At 43.3% G+C, this 19,530-nt stretch overlaps 1 protein-coding gene across 2 annotated transcripts in view; it reads left to right on the forward strand.

The window, feature by feature from the left end:
- LOC133555033 (ELKS/Rab6-interacting/CAST family member 1) overlaps positions 1–9,621 on the forward strand; it is a 488,824-nt gene extending 479,203 nt beyond the window's left edge. For both annotated transcript variants that reach the window (XM_061904451.1, XM_061904452.1), the window contains one exon: positions 7,516–9,621. The gene's annotated coding sequence lies outside the window, so the exon portion shown is untranslated. The remainder of the gene's footprint in view (positions 1–7,515) is intronic.
- The last annotated feature ends 9,909 nt before the right edge of the window (positions 9,622–19,530 follow it).

The raw sequence follows: 19,530 nt of genomic DNA on the forward strand, positions 1-19,530 counted from the left end.
AGGCCGCCTCCGACGACTCCTGCGGCTCCCAGGCCGCCTCCGACGACTCCTGCGGCTCCCAGGCCGCCTCCGACGACTCCTGCGGCTCCCAGGCCGCCTCCGACGACTCCTGCGGCTCCCAGGCCGCCTCCGACGACTCCTTCGGCTGCAGCACCCGCACCCTCGTCTGCTGCTTCCAAGCCTGCTGGGATTTCGGTGCTGAGGCGTCGTCCACCACGTCGATCACGGGCGTGGCCTCTGCGAGGTCATCCTCCTCGCCAGACACTCCCTCCTCCATGTCGGCCACGGATGTGGCCGTGCCCGGGTCGTCCGCCTCGCCGGGCACCTCATCCTGCGATGCGGCCACTAATGTGGCCTTTTCGAGGTCGCCCGCCAAAACTTTTTCGGCAGCAGCGTTCCACCCGCCGCCGCCACATGATGTGTCCTCGGTGGATTCGGGGACATGCGATCTGGCGACCCTCCACCGTGGCCTCCCTCCGCCCTCCCTTCGTTTGTGAACTTTCTGGTTTTGGGGAGGGGGTTCAAGTTTTTGTTTGTTTTTTAAGACATCTGGTATCTGTCTTTTGTTGGGGGGGAATACTGTTGCGATCTGTGGCTCAGATCTTCACGTGTTTGTTTTTTCATTCTCAGTCTGACCCGTTTATTTCCTGTTTTTGTCCATCACTATGGTTACACATCAGTCCACCTGTTAGTCTCGCCCCGCACACCTGCTACTAATTTTCACCCTCCTATTTAAGCTCACCTTTTCTGTTTACTCATTCTCGGATCCTAATTTGCCCACGCGCATCAGTGACGACTCTCATCATTCGTATGTATTTTCTCGCTAGCTCTCACGCCAAGCCACTTTATTGTCTAGCTTTCATGCTAAATGTTTTGTTTACTCTTTTGTGTCCTCGTACCAAGTTCTAGTTTTCCTTGTTTTATCCTAGCTTTCACGCTAGCGTCTTTTGTTTACTTTTTTCTCTTTACACCAGTATTTTTGTTCATAGACTTTTGTTATTAAATACCCTTTATCTTACCTATGCTGTGTTCTGCTTCGACGCATCCACGGGAAAACCACACCGGCATTACAATGCCGAAGAAGAGTCTTCACAATTCGGGTGTTACCATTTAGTGGTCAATTGTACGGAATATGTACTGAAGTGTGCAATATACTAATAAAACAGTCAATCAATCAATCAATCAAAACTCCCGCCTCCAATGACATGCACCTGGGGATAGGTTGATTGGCAACACTAAATTGGCCGTAGTGTGTGAATGTGAGTGTGAATGTTGTCTGTCTATCTATGTTGGCTCTGCAATTAGGTAGCGACTTGTCCAGGGTGTGCTCCGCCTTCTGCCCGGATGCAGCTGAGATAGGCTCTAGAACCCCCCGCGGCCCTAAAAGAGACAAGCTGTAGAAAATGGATGGATGAATGGGTTAAAAACTACAACATGGCTGACGGTTTGGAGCCTCGGCTTTGGGGCTTGGCCTGGGGGAAGGCTCCGGCACGTAAATGGCACATTTAAAAAAACAAAAAACAGTTAGAAAGCGGCTTGAAGATGGGCTATAAAACAAAAACTATACTTTTTTTTATTTATTTATTTATTTTTATTATTTTTTACCAAATCACCACTATTTCATGTTATGCAGCTCACAATAAAAATGTTTTGAATGGATTAAAAAAACAACACAATATGACTACTTTAAAATAATATCTCTTTCACCGTGTCGATTACATTTTTTAGGCAAAATTTCACTGATCTCAATTGGTCGCATTAGCTCGTATATTTCCTAACAAACACACTGATATTTCGTAAAACAAAATAAACTCTGTATCTTCCTATTTTACAATGTTTTCATTTTGCAAGTGTAAACGTATGATATAAACGAAAACAAAAACCCTTCCTAATTTCAAGATGAATTATAGTACTACCTTACACATTTTAACCAAGCCTGTCTGGTGTCAAGGTGCGTGAGTTAGTCGATAAAATCCCATATTACTTGAAATCCACTTTGGCTTTGTGTAGTGAATGCATCTGGTAGAGATATTTACAGAAAAGAAAGAGAAGTGGTCTTTAAGCACACTGACCGGTGGATCATACTGGCTATGCCGGCAAGCAGTCTATCTCAATCATGAAGGTTGTATAAGTGCAGATGACGGCAAAGAAACCTAAGTGTGACTTACCTTTGGAGACGCTTACAGTATATGCATGATGTCACTTATACATGCAAGCTCGTTTACATCAGCGATGTGCAGTCAGGTAGGCAGAGCTGGTCGTGTGTGTGTATTTGTGTGCGAGTGTGTGCATTAGGGTTGTACGGTATACTGGTATTGGTATAGAATCGCGATACAAATGAATAATTTTTGGTACTATACCACCTCTGAAAAGTACCAGTGAAACACCCGCCCCGACGAGCATGTTCAGCGGCACACAATCACGGAGAACTTACAAGCAGACACAGTGTGTAGACAGAAAATGGAGAACGAACGCAGTTGTCTTGAAAACTAATGATAAAAGTGAAGTTATAACACTAAAACGCCCTCATGAAGAGGTGCTTTGAAACACTGGTTCTCAAATGGGGGTATGCGTACCCCTGGGGGTACTTGAAGGTATGCCAAGGGGTACGTGAGATTTTTTTTAAATATTCTACAAATAGCAACAATTCAAAAATCTTTTATAAATATATTTATTGAGTAATACTTCAACAAAATATGAATGTAATAAACTGTGAAAAGAAATGCAACAATGCAATATTCACTGTTGACAACAACATTTTTTTGTGGACATGTTCCATAAATATTGATGTTAAAGATTTCTTTTTTTGTGAAGAAATGTTTAGAATTAAGTTCATGAATCCAAATGGATCTCTATTACAATCCCCAAAGAGGGCACTTTAAGTTGATGATTAGTTCTATGTGTAGAAATCTTTATTTATAATTGTATCACTTTCAACAAGTTTTTAATTATTTTTATATCTTGTTTTCCAAATAGTTCAAGAAAGACCACTTCAAATGAGCAATATTTTGCACTGTTATGCAATTTAATAATGCAGAAACTGATGACATAGTGCTGTATTTTACTTCTTTGTCTCTTTTTTTCAACCAAAAATGCTTTGGTTTGATTAGGGGGTACTTGAATTAAAAAAATGTTCACAGGGGGTACATCACTGAAAAAAGGTTGAGAACCACAGCCCTAACACAGGTGTGCCATGATTTACGAGGGGGCGGAGCTATGTGCTCGGTTAAGATAGAGGACTGGGAACACATTATCTGGACCACATAATGTAAATATGCTGAAATAATCCCCTTCTAACTTCATTAGATAATCCCCTTCTAACTTCATGTGTGATTCATGAAATAAGTTCAAATTCACATGTTTTGTTGCAGATGATGCTACGTATGTGCAGAATAAACCATATGATGATGTTAGTACATCAGTTGAGGAAAATGAGTAAATTACATTAATAACATCCTGTAATTGATTTTGATATTACTATTTATTACATTTTCTGATAGATTAAAATTTTACACCAATGAGATCATTTTAAAATTCTGCCAGACTCCCACCTCTTTGACTGATAAATATTATCACATCATTTATTCAGAAATTATAAATCACAACAGATGAAGATAGACTAATATTAACAGCAATATATGAGTGTAAAAAAACAAAACATTGTGATGTGTATGTTTTCAGATTGTGCTTGTTCTATTTTTAAACAAATAAAACAATCTGAATTTGTCTTTATTTTTAAGTTATCATGGCATGATTTTACAGTCCGGCCCACCTGGGAATAGAAGTGATTTCAACCACTGTGCCGCGGCGCATTAGCGTACTGTGAGATACAGTCTGGTGTGCCGTGGGAGATTATTTAATTTCACCTAATTGGGTTAAAATTATTTTTTGCAAACCTGTAAAATATAATCCGCAAATGTGCCGTTGTTGAGTGTCTGTGCTGTCAAGAGCTAGGCAGAGTAACAATGTATTACTCTTCCATATCAGTAGGTGGCAGCAGGTAGCTAAGTGCTTTGTGGATGTCGGGAACATGGTTTGTCGAGATTGGAGGAGGCAGTGTGCAGGTAAAAAGGTATTTAATTTTTGAACCAAAAATAAACAAAAGGCGAGTGCCACTAAGAAAAGGCATTGAAGCTCATGGATGCCTATGCTAGACAAAACTAAAACTGAACTGGCTGCAAAGTAAACAAAAACAGAATGCTGGATGACAGCAAAGACTTACAGCGTGTGAAACAGCAGATGGCGTCCACAATGTACATACGTATAAGACATGACAATCAACAACAAAATAGGAGTGCAAGACAAGAACTAAAACACTGCACACAGGAAAACACCCAAAACATTCCAAATAAGTCACGGCATGATGTGACAGGTCGCGACAGTACACCTACTTTGAGACAAGAGCTATAGTGATGCTTGCTTGCCTGGTTATGGTTTGAATTCATATCCGACAATTGCGAGAACAACTTTTTATCGTCATTGTCGGCTGCTGAGTTTCATTGTTTTTATGTTGTCTGCTGGTGGTGTGCCTCTGGATTTTTTTCATTGATAAAAAATGTGCCTAGGCTCAGAAAAGGTTGAAAAACACTGCTCTATGTGGACCCTGAGCTAAAATGAGTTTAACATCTCTGGATTAGAGCATGTGAACTTAAAAGCCTACTGAAACCCACTACTACCCACCACGCAGTCTGGTAGTTTATATATCAATGATGAAATATTAACATTGCAACACATGCCAATACGGCCTTTTTAGTTTACTAAATTGAAATTTTAAATTTCCTGGGATTTTTTTCTTGAAAACGTCGCGTAATGATGACGTGTACGTGTGACGTCACGGGCTGTTATGAATATGAGCGCTGCGTACACACACACAGCTAAAAGTCGTCTGCTTTAACGGCATAATTACACAGTATTTTGGACATCTGTGTTGCTGAATCTTTTGCAATTTGTTCAATTAATATTGGAGAAGTCAAAGTAGAAAGATGGAGTTGGGAAGCTTTAGCCTTTAGCCACACAAACACACGGTGATTCCTTGTTTAAAATTCACGGAGGTGAAACTTTAGTATGGATCACAGCGGACATGGATCCCGACTACATGTCAACCAGCAGGTTTCGGTGAGAAAATGGTGATTAAAAAGTCGCCTCTTACCGGATATCAGCTGAGCTTGTGCCGTCCATACAGCTGCCATCGACTTCCCCGAGACACTGCGCGTCAACGTGGACGTACACTTCCGACAATAAGGTACTGTTAAACTCACTAAAACACTAGCAACACAATAGAAAGATAAGGGATTTCCCAGAATTATCCTAGTAAATGTCTCTAAAAACATCGGAATCCGTCCCAATGCAACGCGATTGCAATCGCGTTTTTTTTTTTTTCCTAGTCCGTCGCTATCAATATCCTCAAACACGAATCTTTCATCCTCGCTCAAATTAATGGGGAAATTGTCGTTTTCTCGGTCCGAATAGCTGTTTTTGTTGGAGGCTCCCATTAAAAACAATGTGAAGATCTGAGGAGCCATCAACATGTGACGTCATCGTCTGCGACTTCCGGTAGAGGCAGGGCTTTTCTCCAGTTGCGAACTTTATCGTGGATGTTCTCTACTAAATCCTTTCAGCAAAAATGTGGCAATATCGTGGAATTATCAAGTATGACACAGAATGGACCTGCTGTCCCCGTTTAAATAAGAAACTCATTTCAGTAGGCCTTGTCACGCCAAATTTCTTCCCCCCTACAAAAACCTTCCCCCGTGACAGACCCTCTAATGCCTGAAGGACCCCAATGAGGGTGGAAGGACCTTAAAGCAGCCCACATAGCCGCCTGTTTTAAAATCATTATAATTGGCTGATTGTCATTGGTGAAAAATAACGGTAAGGAAAAAATATTAGCATTCCAGCATGCTAACCTTTCAAGCTATTTTTGCTTCGCTAATTTTGCACCTGTAACCCTTAAGAGTCATATAACTTGCTTAAAGCAGCCCACACAGCCGCCTGTTTTAAAAGCATTATAATTGGCTGATTTTCATTGGTGAAAAATAACGGTAAGGAAAAAATATTAGCATTCCAGCATGCTAACCTTTCAAGCTATTTTTGCTTTGCTAATTTTGCACCTGTAACCCTTAAGAGTCATATAACTTGCTTAAAGCAGCCCACACAGCCGCCTGTTTTAAAAGCATTATAATTGGCTTATTGTCATTGGTAAAAAATAACGGTAAGGAAAAAATATTAGCATTCCAGCATGCTAACTTTTCAAGCTATTTTTGCTTCGCTAATTTTGCACCTGTAACCCTTCAGAGTCATATAACTTGGTATTATCACCCCCTCATTGGGGTGAAGTGAAGTGAATTATATTTATATAGCGCTTTTCTCTAGTGACTCAAATCGCTTTACATAGTGAAACCCAATATCTAAGTTACATTTAAACCAGTGTGGGTGGCACTGGGAGCAGGTGGGTAAAGTGTCTTGCCCAAGGACACAACGGCAGTGACTAGGATGGCGGAAGCGGGAATCGAACCTGCAACCTTCAAGTTGCTGACACGGCCGCTCTACCAACCGAGCTATGCCGCCCCTGGTCCTTCAGGCATTAAAGGGGCTGTCACGCCAAATGTCTTCCGGGGGGAAGGTTTTTGTGGGGGGGAAGAAATTTGGCGTGACAGCCTTTAAGTGGAACCAAAAAAAAGTGCCTCACCTGCCCTGAACCTTACCGCACATCCCTGCTTTATGTGCACGCACACACACACACACACACACACACACACACACACACACACACACGTAACAAATGATGGTACTTTATATTTCAGTGCCCCTTTATTTACTCCTGGCTGTAACAAATGGTCCTGCAGCAGCCAATCAGCGTGAGACAGGAAGAGTGCAGGGCTGCAGACATTCTATATGATGATCCATCTTTACAACACACTAACCCCCTAGATGGTAGGGATCATAACATCTCCTCTACCTCACCTGTTTGTATTGCTGCTTGGAATTAGTATTCTAATGAACGTTTCTCCTGGTGACTGATGATAATGTCGCCCGTGATTGGTAGTCACTTAGGCTGAGGCAATGAGGCGCCCCCAGCATGATAGACATACATCATTGTTTCTTTGACTTTTTCGAACAAGCCTTAGGAAAGACACGAGATGATTTGCATCCTGAGTAACAGACACATTCCAAATAGAAACGCCGTTCCCTCTTTTTTTTATTTTTTATTAATGAACACTTGATGTTTGGGTTGCTGCCAAATGCGTTCAGAACATTCTTAAGGAGCCCTGGATGCTTGCCACATATTTAAATGGTAGAGGAATGGTAAACCCGATAAGCTCTTATTTGTCCACTACCTTGCAAAGTTTATCTAAGATATCAGGAGATGACTGATTACCTTAAAAACAACAGGCTGGATGATGAATCTTCTTATGACTCTGTCGATTTTAGCACTTCATTTTCTTTGTTGTTGTTTTTTTAACTTGGTATTTGACCCCTGACACTAATGCTTTTTCATCCTGTTTCTGTCAACAGCTGCTTGGACAGCCAGGTATCAAGAGGTCCAGGAGCTTCAACTACACATTCGGACCCCCCCCCCCCCCCTTCCCCACTCCTCACTATTACTGCCAGACGTACGCACATTTCAGGACCCACCACTTCACGCACTTCTGATAAGCTCTGAATGTTCTTCTTGGCTGACAAATGCCATGACCCTAACGTGGGCGTGCGTCAGTCGTCAGTGTTGGGCTTCGTTTAATGTGGTCGACTGCCTTCATGTCTCTCACCGTTTGAGAAGAGAGGGTGGGGGGGACTGTGGGCGGGATTCATTTCTCAGTTTTTGAGTTCCGGAGCTCTTGACTACTAAGTAGCCCAGCCAGAGCCAGTGTAATACTCCATAAAAGTCCGCTACACCTGTACTTGTTTATGACTGCAGTAACGTGTTTATATGTGGAGCTAAATATCGGAATTTGTAAACACCGCAGCATGGACTTCACGCCCTCAAATCCACCGAGATCTTCTCAATGCACCGTGCCAAAGGAGACATCCTGTTTGCCGAAGCACACTTCAAATATTGGACTGGATTTGAATCTTGTGTCATCCAAAGGACTCAAAACAATAAGCATAAAAAAACTGTCATATGTTTCTCTTTTATCTTGTTTTTTCAACCTGTTGTGCATCTGTTAGAAAAAAACTGAATCTTGTTCCTGTTGTTTTTTTGTTTTTTTTCTTTGCATTCGTTTCATATTCAAGTGCCACTCTTACTGTTTTTAAAGTTTATTATGTAAATCTGAGTGCAACATATTTGTAAAGAAGTGACTTGCAAGGTGACATTTAAAATACTTCAGACTTCACTATGAACACTTGGACTTGAGCCTTATTATTTGAAATGACACAATCTAATATGGAGCCAAAACACTGCCCAGAAGATAAGGTATTGAAACACAAAATTACCTTGTAGAAAAAGTTGCATAGGCACCAAAATAAAATATAAAGATTGGCATTGCAATGTCCATCCATCCATCCATTTTGTACTGCTTATTCCCTTTGGGGTCGCGGGGGGCGCCGGTGCCTATCTCAGCTACAATCGGGCGGAAGGCGGATACACCCTGGACAAGTCGCCACCTCATCGATGTCTTGATACAAAAAAATATCAACCCAAAAATGTTATTTTTCTATTTGTTGCCAAAACGTGTTTTGGTGCCAATTACCGTATTTTTCTGAGTATAAGTCGCACCTGCCGAAAATGCGTTATAAAGAAGGAGAACAACATATATAAGTCACACTGGAGTATAAGTCGCATTTTTTGGGGACATTTATTTGATAAAACCCAACACGAAGAATAGACATTTGAAGGGCAATTTGAAATAAATAAAGAATAGTGAACAACAAGCTGAATAAGTGTACGTTATATGACGCATAAATAACCAACTGAGAACATGCCTGGTATGTTAACCTAACATATTATGGTAAGAGTCATTCAAATAACTATAACATATAAAACATGCTATACGTTTACCAAACAATCTGTCACTCCTAATTGATAAATCCCATGAAATCTTATACGTTTAGTCTCTTACGTGAATGAGCTAAATAATATTATTTGATATTTTACGGTAATGTCTTATTAATTTCACACATAAGTCGCTCCTGAGTTTAAGTTGCACCCCCGGCCAAACTATGAAAAAAACTGCGACTTATAGTTCGAAAAATACGGTATACTTTTTCTACAATGTCTTTTTTTCTGATACCAAATCTTCCTGGCAATGTCGTGGCTCTATAATTTACTCACTAAAGCATAACATGTCAATATGTTGCTGCCAGACAACAGGAACATCTGACATCCGTTAGAATTGGATCTACAATGTTAATTTCCATTACTGGACTCAACACACTCCTTGAGGTGACGACAATATAGTATGATGTGTTTTCATTAAACTCTGTTTTTTTGTTTCGTTCCATTTGATCCCAATATCCATTTTTACAGCTCGTATGTGTTTTGGGGGGCTTCGTCTCACCTCTACCATGACTGTGAATGTTTGTGGGGGTCACGGTATTCACCCTTGACTTCCACAGTCCCTCAGTGTTTTGCAGTGGTCAGCATGTTTTCTGTTATTTGAATAAACCTCGTCTTCGCAGGAACTCGGAGGTGTGCTTTGATTGAAACATTGTCAATAACATTAACGTTCACAACGTTAGTGGTCAAACGGAGTGCAACAATGACTATTTTCACAAGATTAAAGTTTCACCGCCACTAATGGCAACTACAACAATAGACGCTTGAAGTTACCAAGACAAGAGTTTTTCCCAGTTTTCATGGTCTACCAATCCTCTCTCGCTCTCATAAACTCAGCCAGATGTTGCCCGGGTGTTCTTCCTTAGGGAATATGGGGGTGGGGGTGGATGAGGGAGAGTACTGAGACATTGTGAGGTGGGCGGGACTAAAACTGTTGCTGAGTATGTTTGGAAACACCATCCAAATACAACGTGGTGCTCTAGCTTGCAAACAGCTAATGTACTATTTAGGATATGAAATAACTGTACTATACGTCTCATTTAAAAAAATAAAGTTTGATTTGCTTTGATTTCCTCTGTCTGACTTCATAACCTCCAAATTTTGGCTTAATGTGAATGTGCACACAATCTGATGACGTGGCTTAAAATGTTACTCAAGTAAGAGTACTGTTACTTTAGAGCGGAGGTCAGCAACCAGGGGCTCTTTAGTGCCACCCTAGTGGCTCCCTTGAGCATTTTAAAAAAGGATTGTAAATGGAAAAAGATGGGGGGAAAATACAAACAAATGTTTGTTTACATGTAAAATCTTCCACTCGTTCTTTGTCTCACCAAACGTTTTATTCTGTGCGTGAATGCTCAAAAGTGCGCTTTGTTGATGTTATTGACTTGTTGGAATGCTAATCTGGCATATTTGCTCACAGCATCACTACAAGCTAATTAATGCTAACATGCTATTTAGGCCAGCTTTATGTACATATTGCATCATAAAGCCTTGTTCGTAGGTATATTTGAGCTAATTTATTATCCTTTACTTTTATCCTTTTTGTATATAATTTAGTTTTGCATGTCTCATGACACATTATCTGTAATATTCGCTGCATTTCGGATAGTTATTTGTGTGCCATGTTGTTCCAGACCACAGCAAACATTACCTAGCTTGCCAAGACTATAATAAATCTATTAAAAGAAGACAACCTGCCGTTTCCTTTAACTCGGACACACACATCCATACCTTTGGCCATTTTAAGCTAGTAAATTCCCAGGAGTTATCTCACCTCTCTGATTTACTAATGGTTCATAATGTAAAAATGTCCATCCATCCATCCATTTTCTACCGCTTATTCCCTTTGGGGTCGCGGGGGGCGCTGGTGCCTATCTCAGCTACAATTGGGTGGAAGGCGGGGTACACCCTGGACAAGTCGCCACCTCATCGCTGGGTCAACAGACAGACAGACAACATTCACACTCACATTCACACACTAGGGCCAATTTAGTTTTGCCAATCAACCGATGTAAAAATGTGTAGAATAAATATTCAATTTCAACATTTCTGTCAACAAAGATTTGCTTCAGCCTGCGACACATAGTCATTTTGATAGTAGGCTATTATAGCTAATACAGACACGTCATATATTGCCTTCATTATAATCAATCAATTAATCAATCAATGTTTATTTATATAGCCCTAAATCACAAATGTCTCAAAGGACTGTACAAACCACTACGACTACGACATCCTCGGAAGAACCCACATAAGGGCAAGGAAAACTCACAGCCAGTGGACAAGGAGAACTCACACCCAGTGGGACCCCAGTGACAATGATGACTATAAGAACCTTGGAGAGGACCTCATATGTGGGCAACCTCAACCCCTCTAGGGGACCGAAAGCAATGGATGTCGAGCGGGTCTAACATGATACTGTGAATGTTCAATCCATAGTGGCTCCAACACAGCCGCAAGAGTTCAGTTCAAAGCAGATCTAAGACAGCAGCGAGAGTCCCGTCCACAGGAAACCATCCCAAGCGGAGTCGGATCAGCATCGTAGAGATGTCCCCAACCGATACACAGGCGAGCGGTCCATCCTGGGTCCCGACTCTGGACAGCCAGTACTTCATCCATGGTCATCGGACCGGATCCCCTCCACAAGGGATGGGGAGACATAGGAGAAAAAGAAAAGAAGCGTCAGATCAACATCCGTGACTCGGATCTTCAAATATTATTGTTTATTTTTCCATCTCTCATTCTCCGTCTGATCCGTTTATTTCCCGTTTAGTCCATCACCATGGTTACTTATTAGTTTCAGCTGTTACTCCCAGTTCCTGCACACCTGTTCTCTGCTAGTTACCTTCCCTTTATAAGCCAGCCTCTTCTGTTTATTCTTTCTGGGACTCTAATTTGCTCACATGCAACAAGTAACGTCAGGTATGTTTTTCTCGCTAGCTCATTAGCCAAGCCACTTTGTTGTCATCTTTAGCTCACATGCTAATCATCTTTGTTTTCACTTTTTGTGCCATCGTGCCAAGTCTTAGTTCTTTATATTTCCTAGCTTTCACGCTAGCGTCTTTTGTTTCCCTTTTTATTAGCTCCAGTGTTTTTGTTCAGCGCTCACTTTTTGTTAATTAATTTGTTAGATCTTACCTTTGTTGTGTTCTTCGTTTGACGCATCCTCGAGGGAATCGAACCCGGTCCCACGATGCTGAACCGGCGTTACAGTAGAGTCCCAGCAAAAAACAATTCCCTCGCGTCGAACCAAGGAAAGGAACCCTTCGACTTGGGTTTGTGGTTGGAGCTCATGGCTTGGGAGCAGGAAAGACTTTACTGTGGGCCTGAAGTCCCCTCCGAAGCCGTTCGCGCTGCCCCGAAGAGGCGGGGGGTCCAGTGGAGAGGTCCCCCGCACGGCAGTAATTATCCAGCACCACTTCATCCTTCCTACGAACACAGCAAACTTCCCCCCGACCAGGATTCACCTTCCACTACCGGTAATCCAGCTGTTTTTTTTCCCCCTGACTCTAGCAGTGACGACATTTGGGGTACGCCCACCGGTGACGCAACACCACCCCCTGTTGTCGATATTTTTGATGAAGATTTTTATATTGTTGACTCTCATTCTCCACCAGTTTCTATTAACAATAAGAATATTGATAAAATACATAATTATCAGGATTTTTTTCTTTTTATTCTACTCAGTCTCATTCAACTGTTTCTTCTATCCCACCTTATAAGCCTCATTCCCTGCCCAAGCCTAGTGTTTTTTCGCCTTCGAATTATAAACCTGCACAATTTAAAGGGGAGGAATCTGCCCGCCTCCAGACCTCCCACCACCCTCCCTTAAGGTCAGTCCCTGACCACAGGGAACCGGTCTGGGATCCCATTCTGGAAGGGGGGGCTATTGCCTATAATGGTTCTGCGGAGGTAGCACAAACGCTATCTGTTAAACATAAACCTCCATGTAGACCACCTTTACCGGTTCGTAAACCCGTGAAGCCACTAGCCCCTCCCAGACCACTTTTACCGGTTCTCAAAACTGTAAAACCGCAACCTCCTATGAGGCCACCATTACCTGCATGTCTGTCCAGTAAACTAATAGTTCCCTGTAGACCTCCTCCACCTGTGTTTCCCCCGGCCAAGTCTCTACGGCCGAGTAGACCTCCTCCACCGGTGTTTAGTATTGCTAGGTCATTACCTCCAGCACATCCTCCACCACCGGTGTTCAGCACTTCTCCCATCCTGGTTCTCAAACCAGCACATGACACTAACATGGTTCACACACCTGCAGTTTTTTCAGGCCTGGTTCTCACACCAGTTTTGGACTCTCGTCTGGTTCTCGCACCAGAAACTGACTCTAAGCTGGTTCTCACGCCAGTACCAACTCCACTTCCTAAGCTGGAGCCCACTCCAGTACCGGCTCCATGCCACCAAGCGCCGGTACCAGCTCCACGCCGCCAAGCACCGACGACGGGGCTGGAACCCACACCAGCGTCGACGACGGGGCTGGAGCCCACACTAGCGCCGACAACGGGGCTGGAGCCCACATCAGCGCAGACATTGGGGCTGGAGCCCACGCCAGCACCTCCGACGACTCCTGCGGCTTCCACGCCGCCTCCGACGACGACTGTGGCTTCCACGCCGCCTCCGACGACGACTGCGGCTTCCACGCCGCCCACGACTACTGCGGCTTCCACGCCGCCAACGACGACTGCGGCTTCCACACCGCCAATGACGCCTTCTTCAGCTGCAGAAACCGCACCTGTCTCCACGGTGACGAGGACGCCGTCTGCTGCGGCTGCAGCAACTGCATCATGCTTGCCTGCTGCACTCAGGCCTGCTTTGGCTGCAGTCCCCACACCCTCGTCTGCTGCTTCCAAGCCTGCTAGGACTTCGGTGCTGAAGCGTCATCCCCCACGTCGGCCACGGGTGTGGCCTTTGCGAGGTCGTCCTCCTCGCAGGACACTACCTCCTCCATGTCAGCCACTGATGAGGCCAAGCCCGGGTCGTCCGCCTCACCGGGCACCTCATCCTACAAGGCGGCCACTGATGTGGCCTTTTCGAGGTCGCCCGCCAAAACTTTTTCGGCAGCGGCGTTCCACCCGCCGCCGCCACATGATGTGTCCTCGGTGGATTCGGGGACACGCGACCTGGCGGCCCTCCACCATGGCCTCCCTCCGACCTCCCTTCGTCTGTGGACTTTTTTCTTGTTGTGGGGAGGGGGTTCTAGTTCTTATTTGCATTTTTTTGTTTTTGAGACATCTGGTATCTGTCTTTTGTTGGGGGGGAATACTGTTGCGATCCGTGACTCGGATCTTCAAATATTATTGTTTATTTTTCCATCTTTGTTCTCATTCTCCGTCTGATCCGTTTATTTCCCGTTTAGTCCATCACCATGGTTTCTTATTAGTCTCAGCTGTTACTCCCGGTTCCTGCACACCTGTTCTCTGCTAATTACCTTCCCTTTATAAGCCAGCCTCTTCTGTTTATTCTTTCTGGGACTCTAATTTGCTCACATGCAACAAGTAACGTCAGGTATGTTTTTCTCGCTAGCTCATTGGCCAAGCCACCTTGTTGTCATCTTTAGCTCACATGCTAATCATCTTTGTTTTCACTTTTTGTGCCATCCTGCCAAGTCTTAGTTCTTTATATTTCCTAGCTTTCACGCTAGCGTCTTTTGTTTCCCTTTTTATTAGCTCCAGTGTTTTTGTTCAGAGCTCGCTTTTTGTTAATACATTTGTTAGATCTTACCTTTGTTGTGTTCTTCGTTTGTCGCATCCTCGAGGGAATCGAACCCGGTACCACGATGCCGAACCGGCGTTACACAACTGGTCTAAAAACGAGGTCTATTTAAAGGCTAGAGTATACAAATGAGTTTTAAGGTGAGACTTAAATGCTTCTACTGAGGTAGCATCTCGAACTGTTACCGGGAGGGCATTCAGAGTACTGGAGCCCGAACAGAAAACTCTCTATAGCCCGCAGATTTTTTTGGGGCTTTAGGAATCACTAATAAGCCGGAGTCCTTTGAACACAGATTTCTTGCCGGGACATATGGTACAATACAATCGGCAAGATAGGATGGAGCTAGCCATATACAGGTATAAGACTTATACCTGTATATGGCTTTTCATTAGTTTTTTGTATTTTTGGTCCAATATGGCTCTTTTAACGTTTTGGGTTGACGACCCCTGCTATAGAGTAATATGAGTCAAGTGTAAGTAAAATGTAGTGATCCAAATAATAACTTGAGTAAAACCAAGTATTCAGTTAACAACAACTAAGTACTGAACAACTGGTAATTTTTTTCAATGCTACTTGCACTTCAATCATATTTAGTGTGTGTATTTGCCCACGGGTAGAAGATGCTACAACAGCATGTACTATTAAAGATGCACATTTTATAGTCACTTAGTTATAGCAGGACACATTTCAGCATATGCGCAGCTAAAAACATGTAAAATTTAACGCAACATGTTTGTTCTAGTTGGAAGTGGAATTTTTGTAGCCTGAAATGTGAACATTAATACTGACATAGATGACAGTGCATGACATTAATGTTATTTGTCATAGTTTCAAGGGTAAACATTAAATATTTGTGCTGGCTCGGCTGGCGTCATGTCACTTTCTGCAGTGTGTAGTTAGAGTGTGGTCATGTGACTGACAGGCTTTGTTTGATTGGTGAAACAGAGTCAAACAACACCAATGCTTAGGTTGGATTGGTGAAACATCTCACAGTGCTCGTTGGAACAAGTCTCTCTAATAAAACAAAACAGTATGTCTTTGCAAGCAGTAATCAATAGTTTATAATATATATATATATATATATATATATATATATATATATATATATATATATATATATATATATATATATATATATACACAAATTATGATTAAAATAAATTAGGGCTGTCAAATGATTAGTTGTTTTAATCTGATTAATCCACACTTTGAAATCTGGATTAGGGACAAGCTTTAGGAAATAGATGTATGGATTAATCACAGGTAATTACTCACTTGCTTAATTACATTCTGCTGAAGAAAAGACTCAAATATTTTGGTGTTTTGCACAAGATTTACAAAGACTCTGTGTGGAATTAACTAAGGATTTTATTTATACCATGAGGACATCGACACAAACACACTCTTATTTACTGCAAATTTACGTTATCATGCTCCTTCCTGTGGCGTTTTGCTTTGTTTTTAAACAAGCGGGAGACATGTACCACTTTTTATGGGCATTTAAGAAGCAGTCCTGCAGTGCATTTACAATGAAACCACTATTTATTTTTTGCCAAAGGTGCGCTCATTCGAGAGAGGCTACACTTACATACTTAAAAATATGTTTTTTTTCATATAAGAAATAGTTTCAATGATATATGTATTCTAAGTAAAAAAAAAAAAACAGCATTAAAACAAATACAAAACGACACCACAATGCATTAATTACATTTGTTTTAATCAGTCCTTAAAGTCCTCTAGCAGCTAGAAAATTATAAAATTATGTTGCTGAATAGACGATATGCCTAATGTGTATTTTCACTTCCTTCTGATACGTGCTGAATAAAACCCAACACAGTGCTCGCAAAACATACACTGACATAGCTCGTGGCTATAATTTATTTTTGTTTTTGGTTTGTTTTCTTCAGTCCTGATTGGCTATTTGTGCATTCGCTTTAATATAGCAGGATTCTTCAGCACCAAATTGTTTTGCAATCAACAAAGAGCTGTGGTGACGACAGACTTTTGAACTGTTCACTGCATTCATTGTACAAGCATACCTTGTGTTGAGACTGCATTGTTATGTATGCAAAGAATGTATTCCTTTGACTTTTGAAGGCCATTGTTAAGTTTGCTGAATGAACTTTTACCGATGATAAGATAAGATAATGTACCAAAGGATAATAATTCCTTAAGTACCCAAATGCAAGATTTAGGCCCAAGAAGTTCATAACTGCAAATCAGAGTGCAGAGTGCGGAAAAGAGTAAAAAAGAGACAGCGCTTCTGGCGTATTTTTTTCTTAAGTGTTAGCACTTTTTGAGCTTCAAAGTTTGCGGCTTCACCATATTTCAGCATATTATTAGTATTTTTGGCTTAAATTAAGCATAAAATGTCAAGTCCTGTCTAAAAATGTAGTTCCCAAAACTACGACCTGCAGGACGAAGCTGGCCAAAGCCAGCCAGCCAGCGTCCAAAATCCGGCCTGCAGGAAATCCCAAGTAAAGAAAATAAATAAATCTGTCCTGTCAAATCCATTTTCTACCATTTGTTACTCTCTGTGTCTCCTCGCCCCTCAGGCAAATCATATTGTCTAAAAATGCATTTTCCCATCGATAACGTAACATCATCGCACTTGGAATGTATGTGTATGTATATGTGTATATATATATATATATATATATATATATATATATATATATATATATATATATATATATATACATATATATATATATATATACATATGTGTGTATATATGTATATATATATATATATATATATATATATATATATATATATATATATACATACATATGCGGTCCGATCCTCGGCTACAGAAGCTAGCTCTTGGGACGTGGAACGTCACGTCACTGGGGGGGAAAGAGCCTGAGCTAGTGCGCGAAGTCGAGAAATTCCGGCTGGATATAGTCGGACTCACTTCGACGCACAGCAAGGGCTCTGGAACCACCTCTCTCGAGAGGGATTGGACCCTCTTCCACTCTGGCGTTGCCGGCAGTGAGAGGCGACGGGCTGGGGTGGCAATTCTTGTTTCCCCCCGGCTCAAAGCCTGTACGTTGGAGTTCAACCCGGTGGACGAAAGGGTAGCCTCCCTCCGCCTTCGGGTGGGGGGACGGGTCCTGACTGTTGTTTGTGCTTATGCACCAAACAGCAGTTCAGAGTACCCACCCTTTTTGGGAACACTCGAGGGAGTACTGGAAAGTGCTCCCCCGGGTGATTCCCTTGTCTTACTGGGAGACTTCAACGCTCACGTTGGCAACGACAGTGAAACCTGGAGAGGCGTGATTGGGAAGAATGGCCGCCCAAATCTGAACCCGAGTGGTGTTTTGTTATTGGACTTTTGTGCTCGTCACAGTTTGTCGATAACAAACACCATGTTCAAACATAAGGGTGTCCATATGTGCACTTGGCACCAGGACACCCTAGGCCGCAGTTCCATGATCGACTTTGTAGTTGTGTCATCGGATTTGCGGCCTTATGTTTTGGACACTCGGGTGAAGAGACGGGCGGAGCTTTCTACCGATCACCACCTGGTGGTGAGTTGGCTGCGATGGTGGGGGAGGATGCCGGACAGACCTGGGAGGCCCAAACGCATTGTGAGGGTCTGCTGGGAACGTCTGGCAGAGTCTCCTGTCAGACAAAGTTTCAATTCCCACCTCCGGAAGAACATTGAACATGTCACGAGGGAGGTGCTGGACATTGAGTCCGAGTGGACCATGTTCCGCACCTCTATTGTCGAGGCGGCAGATCGGAGCTGTGGCCGCAAGGTAGTTAGTGCCTGTCGGGGCGGCAATCCTAAAACCCCTTGGTGGACACCAGCGGTGAGGGATGCCGTCAAGCTGAAGAAGGAGTCCTATCGGGTCCTTTTGGCTCATAGGACTCCGGTGGCAGTGGACAGGTACCGACAGGCCAAGCGGTGTGCAGCTTCAGCGGTCGCGGAGGCAAAAACTCGGACATGGGAAGAGTTCGGGGAAGCCATGGAAAATGACTTCCGGACGGCTTCGAAGCGATTCTGGACCACCGTCCGCCGCCTCAGGAAGGGGAAGCAGTGCACTATCAACACCGTGTATGGTGCGGATGGTGTTCTGCTGACCTCGACTGCGGATGTTGAGGATAGGTGGAAGGAATACTTCGAAGACCTCCTCAATCCCACCAACACGTCTTCCTATGAGGAAGCAGTGCCTGGGGAATCTGTGGTGGACTCTCCTATTTCTGGGGCTGAGGTCGCTGAGGTAGTTAAAAAGCTCCTCGGTGGCAAGGCCCCAGGGGTGGACGAGATCCGCCCGGAGTTCCTTAAGGCTCTGGATGCTGTGGGGCTGTCTTGGTTGACAAGACTTTGCAGCATCGCGTGGACATCGGGGGCGATACCTCTGGATTGGCAGACCGGGGTGGTGGTTCCTCTCTTTAAGAAGGGGGACCGGAGGGTGTGTTCCAACTATCGTGGGATCACACTCCTCAGCCTTCCCGGTAAGGTTTATTCAGGTGTACTGGAGAGGAGGCTACGTCGGATAGTCGAACCTCAGATTCAGGAGGAACAGTGTGGTTTTCGTCCTGGTCGTGGAACTGTGGACCAGCTCTATACTCTCGGCAGGGTTCTTGAGGGTGCATGGGAGTTTGCCCAACCAGTCTACATGTGCTTTGTGGACTTGGAGAAGGCATTCGACCGTGTCCCTCGGGAAGTCCTGTGGGGAGTGCTCAGAGAGTATGGGGTATCGGACTGTCTTATTGTGGCGGTCCGTTCCCTGTACGATCAGTGCCAGAGCTTGGTTCGCATTGCCGGCAGTAAGTCGAACACATTTCCAGTGAGGGTT

This window comes from Nerophis ophidion, linkage group LG06, assembly GCF_033978795.1.
Source record: "Nerophis ophidion isolate RoL-2023_Sa linkage group LG06, RoL_Noph_v1.0, whole genome shotgun sequence".
NCBI lineage: Eukaryota > Metazoa > Chordata > Actinopteri > Syngnathiformes > Syngnathidae > Nerophis > Nerophis ophidion.